This window comes from Arachis stenosperma, chromosome 3, assembly GCF_014773155.1.
Source record: "Arachis stenosperma cultivar V10309 chromosome 3, arast.V10309.gnm1.PFL2, whole genome shotgun sequence".
NCBI classification, from domain to species: domain Eukaryota; kingdom Viridiplantae; phylum Streptophyta; class Magnoliopsida; order Fabales; family Fabaceae; genus Arachis; species Arachis stenosperma.
The window spans coordinates 73,294,086-73,304,358 of record NC_080379.1 but is presented as its reverse complement, the minus strand read 5'-3'; the positions used below and the strand labels follow the sequence as shown (position 1 = coordinate 73,304,358).

The 10,273-nt window shown below is 38.3% G+C and overlaps 1 non-coding gene across 1 annotated transcript; it reads right to left on the bottom strand.

Moving 5' to 3' along the window:
* Positions 1–9,965: 9,965 nt before the first annotated feature.
* Positions 9,966–10,073, bottom strand: LOC130971838 (small nucleolar RNA R71). The gene has a single exon (XR_009083044.1). It is a non-coding gene; the product is annotated as a small nucleolar RNA R71 (small nucleolar RNA).
* Between the last annotated feature and the right edge of the window lie 200 nt (positions 10,074–10,273).

Sequence of the window (10,273 nt, the reverse complement as noted above, 5' to 3'; positions counted from 1 at the left end):
GTGGGAGCATTCTTTTGATGACACTCTAGTCTGACATTATCTGTAGGTAGTCTCTCAATTGTGTTAGTACACCCGAGAGCTAGGAGCTGTAGAGTGGTTAGGCTAGCCTGGGTGCCAGTTTAGCGGCTTTTTGTATGGGCCAGGCCCTGGGAGTGTCATGTATATATATTAGCTACGTAGGATGACGAGGATGTAAACTGACTTGACCTTTTGTGAATGCTACATGTTTTGTTATAGTGAACATTATGTATATTATCAGCTGTATTTCTATATTTCTTTATGCTGCTTTTCTATTACTCGCAATGTATGCTTGTTTATTTTACCTTATCACCCGCAACGAATAAAAAAAGTTACTCGTAAAATTGGCAACGTTCTAACAAGGAACAGGTTCATATATTAAGTAATAGTTAACAATTAGGAAGAACAAGTTGGTAACACTTAGCTTCTTGTATGACCATGGCATACCGGAAGTTGGGTCATTACAATTTGGTATCAGAACAGTTCGTTTCCAATAGAGCCTGGGAAGTGGACTAACTATGCTTCATTGCATACTCTGCTTGTGTGTCTCATGCTGTTAGGGTATCTTCAAGATACATTTGGCATAAATGTCTATGAGCACTCATTTTGGAAATGTTTGTGCCTTACTTGAGATATTAAGATTGATCACCTTAATGTTGATTGTTTGGTGCAAACAGGACCTTAATGACTGCGAATAGACATAGTTTAATCAAGCTCCAAACGACGAATCGATGCGAGGCATAGTTATTCTCATCGCTGTTATGATCTCCATGGCTATGGCTATGTGAAATTTGGATGCTGTAAGGAACGAACGCTTGTTTTACTTGTGAGGAATCTGGACACCCAACTAGGATCCACCCAAGAAAAATTTGCTTGGAATCCAGTGTGAACCAAACAACAAGGCCGAGGTTTACTTCCAGATTTTGGGGAGCTTTTCAAAAAGCATTGGGGACAGAATTGCATATGAGTACATCATACCATCCTCAGACAGACAGATAATTAGAACAGACATTCCAGACATTAGGAGACATGCTAAGATCTTGTGTGATGGATAACCAAGGCAGTTGGGATAAACATTTGCCGTTGCTCGAGTTCATCTACAACAACAGTTACCAACAAAGTATCGGGATGACACCATATGAAGCTCTCTACAGAAGAAGATGTCAGACACCATTAAGTTGGAATGACAATGGAAAAGCTAGTGTCTTAAGTCCAGACTTAGAGCAAGAAACTACCGAGAAGATAAAGGAGATTCGTCAGAAGATCCAGATAACACAAAGCCGTCAAAAGAGCTATGCCGATAATAGACGTAGACCCTTAGTGTTTAGTGAGGGAGACCATGTCTTTCTAAAAGTAACCCCGACTACTGGAATAGGTAGAGCCCTTAAGACTAAAAACCTTAACCCTCGATAAATAGGACCTTTCCAAATACTTAAAAGAGTCGGTCTAGTAGCTTATCAGGTAGCCCTTCCTCCATACCTGTCAAATCTTTATGATGTTTTTCATGTCTCACAACTTAAGAAATATATTCCCGACGAGAGTCACATTTTACAACCAGAGACAGTACAGTTACGAAACAATTTGACATATCAAGCATCACCAGTTCAGATCGTAGAAAGAAGTGAGAAGCAGCTAAGAGGCAAAACTGTTCGTTTAGTCAAAGTAGCTTGGGGACAGAGAGGAGGAGAAGAGCACACCTGGGAACTGGAAGATAAGATGAAAGCTGATTACCTGCATATATTCTCAGGTAACTGAAATTTTGGGGGCAAAATTTTCTTTTAGGAGGGTAGAATGTAACAACCTCGGTTTTCGAGTATGCGAGATCTTTTTTGAAAGTACGGATTTCTCCGGAAGATCAGTAAGGGGAGAACCTATGATATATCATCAAGTATCTCAATCCTCATTGTCATTATGTCATCCTTAAGCTAGAAATCTTTTGAAGCAAGCTCGATAACGCAATGATGAAGAACCTAGTTTTTGAACCGTATCGGTCAAGAGTTTTGATTCGGTTTTTCATAAATAGTCTCAGTTTGACAAACTGGACTCAATTCATGAGAGAAGAGAGATAATAGGATGATATCATGATTATATGAGTATTAGAAGCTTCTCGAATGATATTATAAGGTTACCTGGTCAGTTTTAGTTAAAAACAAAAAATCGGTTTAACCGGGTTCACAGTTTACTGGTGCAGCTTAGCACCAGCACTCTCTGATGACTTTAGCAATGCTAAGGCCTCATTATACATGTTTTACTCTCATAATAAATATGTTACTAGTGTCATTTATGCTAGTAGCTCATAAAATAATTTTTAGAGATGCTTTTACAAGTGTTCCGATACATCTAGTTTTAGTAGTTATACACCTGAGATATTTTAATATTATTTTAATCCACCTCTAAGCCAACCAATCACAACTCACCCTACACTCCCAAAACCCCCAAGGCTGGCTCATTTTTACAACTCAGAGTTTTAAGTGAAGCTCAGATTCTAATTAGATGAGCGGGGCTAGTAGCTTTTTGCTCCGAACAGTTTTGGCATCTCAATTTATCCTTTGAAGCTCATAATGATTGGCATCTATAGGGACTCATAATTCAGATAGTGTTATTGATTCTCCTAGTTTAATATGTTTATTTTTGAAAACATCTACTTTATGAGTCTTGGTTATGACCCCAAGCATTTTATTTTCCAGTAATACTACAGGATACATAAATGCCACAGACACATAACTGGGTGAACCTTTCAGATTGTGACTCAGCTTTGCTAGAGTCCCCATTTAGGGGTGCCCAGAGTTCTTAAGCACAGTTTTTTGCTTTGGATCATGACTTTAACCACTCAGTCTCAAGCGTTTCACTTGGACCTTCATGACACAAGCACATGGTTACGGACAGCTTGATTTAGCCGCTTAGGCCAGGATTTTACTCCTTTGGGCACTCCTATCCATTAATGCTCAAAGCCTTGGATCCTTTTTACCCATGCCTTTTGGTTTAAAGGGCTATTGGCTTTTTCTGCTTGCTTTTTCTTTATTTTTTTTGTTTTTTTAAGCTTTGTATTTTTCACTGCTTTTTCTTGCTTCAAGAATCAATTTTATGATTTTTCAGATTATCAATAACATTTCTCTTTCTTTTCATCATTCTTTCAAGAGCCAACAATTTTAACATTCATAAACTTCACTATCAAAAAATATGCACTTTTTAAGCATTCATTGGTGTTGCCACCACATAAAAATAATTAGAATTTTTCTTATTGAAAACTTGAAATAATTGCCTCCTTATTCTAAAGAAAATCTACTATTTTATTCATGTTTAGTGATGATGAGAGGAATAAATTATAGCTTACTTGGAGATAATAAAAAAAATAAAAATAAAAATAAAGATCCTAATTACTAATACTCATGTAATTCTTAAATAGGTTTCTAATAATAAAAGTTATCAAAGGTTTAAGATTAGGACTCAACAACTTTTATCTTGGGAGATGGATGCTCCTTCAATCTGTGGGATGTCTGGTCCTTCAAGGGAGAGCTTTTGGCGCTTCAGCTCCTGTAGCTCACGCCCTTGCTTTTCTTGTTCCTTAAGCAGCTTACTGAGCATGCTATTTTGATTTTGCTGTTCTTCCTTAACTTGATCCATAGCTTCTTGCAGCTTGGTGTCAGATGCTTCTAGGGGGGTCCAATAGTCAATTTGAGGGATTTTTGGGAGGAACTCCTGTGCCCTCCTCTTGATGAAGTTGTCGTGTACTTGTTGTCCCTCCATTGACTTTTTAGTGATTGAATGCTCGACTGAGATGAACTTATCCACTCCCATCTTTACCCCAGCATCTTTACATTACAGAGAGATTAAGCTTGGGTAAGCCAATTTGGCTTCAGTGGAGTTCTTATTTGCAATTGTGTAAATCTCAGAAGAAATCAGATGATGAATCTCCACTTCGTTTCCCAGCATAATGCAATGTATCATCACTGCTCTTTTGACAGTGACCTCAGAGCGGTTACTAGTGGGCAGTATAGAATGCCCAATGAAGTCCAACCAGCATCTAGCGATTGGTTTGAGATCTCATCTCTTGAGTTGGTTTGGGACACCTTTTGAGTTGGTTATTCACTTAGTTCCAGGGAGGCATATATCCTCTAGAACTTGGTCCAAGCACTTATCTACTCTCACCATTCTCCTATTAAAGGATTCTGGATCATCTTGTAGTTGAGGCAGCTTGAAGACCACTCTTATTTTGTCAAGGTGGAAGTAAATAGTCTTCCCTCTGACCATAGTTTGAAAGGTATGGAAGGCAGTTCCCGTCATTCTCTGCTTATCTGTTAACCACAGATTTGAGTAAAATTTCTGGACCATGTTTCTTCCCACATTTGTCTCAGGATTAGCTAGGATTTTCCATCCTCTGTTTCGAATCTATTCTTGGACCTCCGGATATTTGTCTTCTTTCATATCTAACATAACTTCCGAGATCACTGACCTCAAACCCATTATTTTGTGGTAATGGTCTGCATGTTCTTTGGTTAAGAACCTCTCTTGATATCAAAGTGGTTTTCGATTATTCTCTTTCTTGCCTCTTAGAGTGGTTTGTTTTCCTTTAGGAGCCATGATCTTGGTGAGTTTTTGCTCAGTGATCACGGAAAAACACACCAAACTTAGAGGCTTGCTTGTCCTCAAGCCAAAGAAAGGAAAGGAGAGGAATAGAGGGGAGACAGATTCGAATGGTGGATTGAGGGGAATGGCCAAACGTGTATTTAAAAGGGAGGGTGGGTTTTGAAAATTTTGAAAAAGATATGATAGAAAGATATGATTTGGAAAAGATGAATCATGATATGAAAAAGATGAGATTTTAAAATTCAAAAGATATGGAAAAGATATAAAGAAGTTAAATCTAAATTTTTGTTGATGCATCTAAGAATCAAAAGATGATATGATGAGTTGGAAAAGATTTGAAAAAAAATTGAAAAGATAAATGAGTTTTTGAAAAAGATTTGAAAGGGATTTTGAAAGAAAATTAAAAAAAAAATCTAGAAGATTATTAAATTTTTGAAGAGTGAATTTGAGAGATGAAAATTTGTGACATGTTTATGGAGAAAATTATGAATTAAAACATGAAAATTTAAAAAAATTGAAGTGGAAACAAAATCACCTCCCCCTGTCCTTTCTGGTGTTAAACACCCAGAATGGTATCCATTCTGGCGTTTAACGCCCAATTGTTGGCCATTTTGGGCTTTTAACGCCCAGCCAGGTACCCTGGCTGGCGTTAAATGCCAGAAAACTTTTATCACTGGGCATTTTTCTAAACGCTCAGGATGCTGGAATTCTGGTGCTAAACGCCCAGAATGGTGCCCATTTTGGCATTTAACGCCCAGAAAGGTATCTTTACTGGGGTTAAACACCCAGAATGATACCCAGTCTGGCGTTTAATGCCCAAAATACCTCTTTCTGGCGTTTTTGAGCCAGCGAGCTCTTTTTCTCTGCTTTGTGCTCTGAATCCTTCTGTAACTCTGTGAACTTCTGCATTTAAACAATCAAACTTAAAGATAATTTATATTAAACTCCTTTAATTTTTATTTAAATAACAAAAACCTTTGCTAATAACTGGGTTGCCTCCCAGCAAGCGCTTCTTTATTGTCTTTAGCTGGACTTTTACTGAGCTTTAGTCTAGTCTCAGTTTTGAGCATTCTTGCTCAACATTGCTTTCAAGATAATGTTTGACTCTCTGTCCATTAACAATGAACTTTTTGTCATAGTCAACATCCTGAAGCTCTACATATCCATATGGTGACATACTTGTGATCACATATGGTCCCCTTCACCAGGATTTTAATTTCTCGGGGAACAATCTCAGCCTAGAGTTAAACAGCAGAACCTTCTGTCCAGGCTCAAAGACTCTGGATGACGGTTTCTTGTCATGCCACCTTTTTGCTTTCTCTTTGTAAATTTTTTAATTTTTGAATGCATTGAGTCTGAATTCCTCTAGCTCATTGATGAGCGGATAATTTGTATGCTTTTTGGCATTGTTTTTAGTATGTTTTCAGAATCTTTTAGTTAGTTTTTAGTATATTTTTATTAGTTTTTAGTTAAAATTCACTTTTCTGGACTTTACTATGAGTTTGTGTGTTTTTCTGTGATTTCAGGTATTTTCTGGCTGAAATTGAGGGACCTGAGCAAAAATCTGATCCAGAGACTCAAAAGGACTGCAGATGCTGTTGGATTCTGACCTCCCTGCACTCGAAGTGGATTTTCTGGAGCTACAGAAGCCCAATTGGCGCGCTCTCAACGGCGTTGGAAAGTAGACATCCTGGGCTTTCCAGCAATATATAATCGTCCATACTTTGCCCAAGATTTGATGGCCCAAACCGGCGCTCAAAGTCACCTACAGAAATTCCAGCGTTAAACGCCGGAACTGGCATAAAATTCGGAGTTAAACGCCCAAACTGGCATGAGAGCTGGCGTTTAACTCCAGAAAAGGTCTCTACACGAAATTCCTTCATTGCTCAGCCCAAGCACACACCAAGTGGGCCCGGAAGTGGATTTTTATGTCATTTACTCATCTCTGTACACCCTAGGCTACTAGTTTTCTATAAGTAGGACCTTTTACTATTGTATTTTATATCTTCGGATCATTTTAGAGCTTTTGATCATGTTTTGATGATTGAACCCTCTTTTGGGGAGGCTGGCCATTCGGCCATGCCTAGACCTTGTTCTTATGTATTTTCAACGGTGGAGTTTCTACACACCATAGATTAAGGTGTGGAGCTCTGCTGTACCTCGAGTATTAATGCAATTACTATTGTTCTTCCATTCAATTCCGCTTGTTCTTTGTCCAAGATATCACTTGTTCTTCAACATGATGAAGGTGATGATTGACGCCCATCACCATTCTCACCCATGAACAAGGTGACTGACAACCATTCTTGTTCTACAAGCATCTGAGGCTTAGTGAATATCTCTTGGATTCCCGATTGCACGATGCATGGTTGATCGCCTGACAACCGAGTGCTCGCCTGACAAACGAGCCAACCATTCCGTGAGATCAGAGTCTTCGTGGTATAGGCAAGAACTGATGGCAGCATTCAAGAGAATCCGGAAGGTCTAACCTTGTCTGTGGTATTCTGAGTAGGATTCAATGACTGAATGACTGTGACGTGCTTCAAACTCCTAGCAGGCTAGGGCGTTAGTGACAGACGCAAAAGTATCAATGGATATTATTCCGGCCTGACCGAGAACCGACAGCTGAATTCCGCTATGCCGTGACAGGACATATGCAATCGCTTTCACTGAGAGGATGGGAGGTAGCTGCTGACAACAGTGAAACCCTACACGAGCTTGCCATGGAAAGGAGTAAGAAGGATTGGATGAAGGCAGTAGGAAAGCAGAGAGACGGAAGGGAAGGCACCTTCATACACTTGTCTGAAGCTCTTACACCAATGATATACATAAGTATCACTATCTTTATATTCTATATTATTTTCATTCATCATCATATACATTTGAGTCTGCCTGACTAAGATTTACAAGATGACCATAGCTTGCTTCAATGCTAACAATCTCCGTGGGATCGACCCTTACTCACGTAAGGTATTACTTGGACGACCCAGTGCACTTGCTGGTTAGTTGTGCGAAGTTGTGTAATGCCATGGTATTGAGCTACCACGTTTTTGGAGCCATTACCGGGGATTATGAGAGTTGTGAAAAAGTATTGTTCACAATTTCGCGCACCAAGTTTTTGGCGCCGTTGCCGGGGATTGTTCAAGTTTTGAGCAAGCTTTTGGTAACAATGCCTGGGATTGTTCTAGTTTGGACAACTGACGGTTCATCTTGTTGCTTAGATTAGGTATTTTTTTTCGAAATTCTTGAAGGTGAATTCTAGAGTTTCATGATGATTTGTTGAAATCTGGCTGGCTGAGAAGCCATGTCTAATCTGATTGGACCGAGGTTTCAACTTATCACCACAAGAGCGTGTTGATTCTCATCAATTTTGCTCTTGGAGCAGTGATCTGCTAAGATTTGGCTGACCTTTGGTCATGTCTAGTGTTTTGGACCGAAGCTTTCCTTGAAAGCTTGGCTGGCTGTGAAGCCATGTCTAATTCCTGGACCGGAGTCTTAGACTAGCATTGCACTGATTCCTGGAATTCTCATTAAGAATTTTGATACCTTTTTCCACTTAATTTTCGAAAAACACAAAAAAATTTTACAAAATCATAAAAACCAAAAATATTTGATGTTTCTTGTTTAAGTCTAGTGTCTCATCTTAAGTTTGGTGTCAACTGCATGCATTCATTCATGTGTCTTAAGGATCCTCAAGTAATTCTTGATGATTTTTGTGTTCTAATCTTTGAATTCTATTGACTTGGAGTATTTTGTGTGTCTCATATGCATTCTCATATTGTTAGTGTCAGTAGTAAACAAACTGCTAAGTTTGGTGTCTTGCATGCATTGTTATTTGATTCTTGTTGCATTTTGATTATTAAAAAATCCAAAAATATTTTTAATCTATGTCTTTTCAAGTCAATGATACAAAGAATTGAAGATTCAGAACATACTGCAGAGGAATTATACAGAAAAAGCTGAGCATTCAAAAATGCCCAGTGAAGAAGGCAGACTGGCGTTTAAACGCCAGCCAGGGTACCTGGTTGGGCGTTTAACGCCCAAAAGGGTGCATTTTGGGCGTTAAACGCCAGAATGTATACCATTCTGGGCGTTTAACGCCAGGATGGTGCTAGGGGAAAGATTTTGTTTTCAAAATCAATTTTTTTCAAGTTTTCAAAGTTTTTCAAAATCAAATCTTTTTCAAATCATATCTTTTCAATCAAATGTTTTCAAAATCAATTTCTTTCCTTTTCAAAGATACTTACTAACAATCAATGATTTGATTGAACATTTTTTGCCTTTTCTGTTGAGGAAGGTTTTATGTTTGAATCATATCTTTTCTTGTTAGGCAAGTCATTAATTTTTAAAATCATATCTTTTCCAATTGTTTTCAAATCATATCTTTTCAAATTGTTTTCAAATCATAACTTCTCAATCACATCTTTTTAAAACCATAACTTTTCAATCAAATCTTTTTAACCTCATCTTTTTCAAAATAGTTTTCAATCAAATCTTTTTAATTGCTAATTTCAAAATCTTTTTCAAAAATCACTTGATTTCTTTTTCACTTTTAATTTTCGAAAATTATCAATCAAATTTTCAAAATGTTTTCAAAATCTTTTAAATGAATTTTCGAAAATTCTCTTCCCTCCTTCTCACATCCTACTATTTATGGAGTACCACTCCTTCTAAATGCACAATTCGAACCTTATCTAATTAAAGTTCGAATTCTTCTTCTCCTTCTTCTTTCTATTTCTTTGTTCCTCTGACACTTCAAGGAATCTCTATACTGTGACATAGAGGATTCCATATTTTCTTTTTCTCTTCTCTTTCATATGAGCAGGAGCAGAGACAAAGGCATTCTTGTTGAAGCTGATCCTGAACCTGAGAGGACCCTGAAGAGAAAGCTAAGAGAAGCCAAAGCACAACTCTCTTTAGAGGACCTGACCGAACTCTTCAAAGAAGAAGAACACAAGGCAGCCGAAAACAACAACAATGCCAACAATGCAAGGAAGGTGCTGGGTGACTTCACTGCACCTACTCCTGATTTCTATGGGAGAAGCATCTCTATCCCTGCCATTGGAGCAAACAACTTTGAGCTTAAGCCTCAATTAGTTTCTCTAATGCAACAGAATTGCAAGTTCCATGGACTTCCAATGGAAGATCCTCATCAGTTTTTAGCTGAATTCTTGCAAATCTGTGACACAGTCAAGACTAATGGGGTTAACCCTGAGGTCTATAGACTGATGCTATTCCCTTTTGCTGTAAGAGACAGAGCTAGAATATGGTTGGATTCTCAACCCAAAGAAAGCCTGGACTCTTGGGAAAAGCTAGTCAATGCCTTCTTGGCAAAGTTCTTTCCACCACAAAGATGGAGTAAGCTTAGAGTGGAAGTCCAAACCTTCAGACAGAAGGATGGAGAATCCCTCTATGAAGCTTGGGAAAGATACAAACAATTAATCAGAAGATGTCCTTCAGACATGCTTTCTGAATGGAGCATCATAGGTATTTTCTATGATGGTCTCTCTGAACTATCCAAGATGTCTTTGGATAGCTCTGCTGGAGGATCTCTTCATCTGAAGAAGACGCCCGCAGAGGCTCAAGAGCTAATTGAAATGGTTGCAAATAACCAATTCATGTATACTTCTGAAAGAAATCCTGTGAATAATGGGACTAGTCAGAAGAA